This window comes from Vigna radiata, chromosome 8 (assembly GCF_000741045.1).
Source record: "Vigna radiata var. radiata cultivar VC1973A chromosome 8, Vradiata_ver6, whole genome shotgun sequence".
NCBI lineage: Eukaryota > Viridiplantae > Streptophyta > Magnoliopsida > Fabales > Fabaceae > Vigna > Vigna radiata.
The window spans coordinates 32,700,400-32,702,677 of record NC_028358.1 but is presented as its reverse complement, the minus strand read 5'-3'; the positions used below and the strand labels follow the sequence as shown (position 1 = coordinate 32,702,677).

Genomic DNA, 2,278 nt, shown 5'->3' with positions numbered 1-2,278 from the left:
ATTTAATTAAAGGTACTGCCTTCGGGCAGGCGTTGTAGGATGCTAACACCTTCCCTACGCGTAACCGACTCCCGAACCCAATCTTTGGTTTTCGTGGACCGTGTCTTCTTTTTATGGTTTTTCCGTAGTTTTCCAGAATAAACTATGGTGGCGACTCCAAAATAATTTTTCAAATATTTCTCTTTTTTGGATCGTCGTTGTCCCGTCGCGATTTTTCTGGTTGCGACAATGTGTTTGGTTCTTTCATGGAAGGTAGGATTCTTAGCAATGTGAATAACAAAGTTGTTGTCGCAATAGACGGAGTAAGGAGTCGGACATAGTATGTGTAAATCTCTTAAAAGATATTGTAGCCATTGCAATTCACAAGTCAAAGAAGCTAACGACCTGTATTCGGCTTCAGAAGAGGATCTAGAAACAGTGGTTTGCTTCTTTGACTTCCAAGAGACAAGAGCAGTTCCAAGAAAAACATAGAAACCAGATATGGATCTTCTAGTGGTGGCACAAGTGGCCCAGTCAGAATCAGAGTAGGCATGTATGCGCAAAGAATTATCAGTAGAATATAGTAAACCAGAACCAGGAGCATTCTTCAGATATCTAATGATCCTCATGGCTTGTTGCATATGAGGTTGGCGAGGAGTAGAAACAAATTGACTAAGTTGTTGGACGGCAAAAGCAATGTCAAGCCGCGTATGGGTGAGATATAGTAATCGTCCAATAAGACGTCGATAAGAAGAAGGATCTGTGAGAGGGATACCTTCATCAGCAAGAAGTTTGACAGAAGGATCAGCAGGTGTTGGAGCAGGTTTACATCCTAACATGCCGGCTTCAGTAATTAATTCAAGACAGTATTTTCTCTGATTGATGCATAGACCAGTTGGAGATTGAGCAATTTCAAATCCCAGAAAATATTTGAGCTCTCCAAGATTTTTGATACGAAATTTGCTGTGGAGATGATCTTTGACAGTAGTAATCTCAGAAAGATTATTCCCAGATAAAAGTATATCATCAACATAGACCAAAATAATGGTGATAGAGGAGGATGAATGCTTGATAAACAAGGAGTGATCGGCAGTACTCTGTGTGTACCCAATAGAAAGTAATTCTGATGTGAGTTTGTGGTTCCAATTTCTACTGGCTTGTTTTAAACCATATAGAGACTTGTGAAGCTTGCAAACGAGACCAGCAGTAGACGAGCAGAGACCAGGGGGAGGTGTCATATATATATCTTCATCCAAGTCACCATGAAGAAAGGCATAGTCAACATCTAACTGGTGAAGAAACCATTTGTTGCTAGCGGCAAGAGCAAGAACAAGACGAACAGTAGTAATTTTTACGACTGGGGAAAAGGTTTCATAGTAGTCGAGTCCTTCAGTTTGAGTGAAGCCTCTTGCCACTAGGCGAGCTTTGTATCTGTCAATAGAGTCGTCCGCTTTGTGCTTGATACGATAAACCCAACGACAACTGATGGGTTTCTTACCAGTAGGAAGATTCACCAAGGTCCATGTTCGGTTTCTTTCCAATGCAGATAGTTCAGAGTTCATAGCTTGCTGCCAACAATCAGATTTACTTGTCTCTTTAAAGGAAGATGGTTCAACTTGTGCANAAATATTGTGACAAAANGAAGTATNNTTAGAAGAGCAGTTATCATAGGAAAGAAACATGTGTATGGGATATGGAGTAGTATAGGTTGAAGGAAAACTAGAATTAGTACCACAGTAATAATGATCTAAATATTTAGGTCTACTCTTATGTCTAAGAGAAACTCTTTGTTCAACATCAGGAATAGTAAGACTATCAGAAGAATGNNTTGAATNGTTAGGAGTATNATTAGGGGGAGAATGCAGGTCAGTGGAAANAGNTGNCATATTTGGAAAATCAAATAAATGAACATCAGAANCATCATCATGTGTAGGAGAGGAAGGGGAAGTGAGAGATGTTTGATATGGAAAAACATTTTCATGAAAAATGACATTGCGTGAAATAATAATAGAATGTGAATGTAAATCATACAAGACAAATCCTTTGGTTCCAGGTTTGTATCCAAGAAATACATTTGTTGCTTCTGGAATCAAGTTTTGTACGTCCTGTACTAACAGAACTGGAGTATGATAAGCATCCAAAAACCTTTAGATTGGAAAAGTCTGGTTTGATGGAATAAACAAGTTCATAAGGAGATTTATTTTTAAGAAAAGGTGTTGGCAGTCTATTAATGATGTGAATGGCAAGTTTTATAGCATATGACCAAAAAAGGTTAGGAACTTTAGATTGAAAAAGAAGA

The 2,278-nt window shown here is 38.6% G+C and overlaps 1 protein-coding gene across 1 annotated transcript in view; it reads left to right on the top strand.

Moving 5' to 3' along the window:
• LOC106772316 (cysteine synthase) overlaps positions 1–2,278 on the top strand; it is a 13,621-nt gene that overhangs the window by 2,676 nt on the left and 8,667 nt on the right. The window lies entirely within an intron of this gene.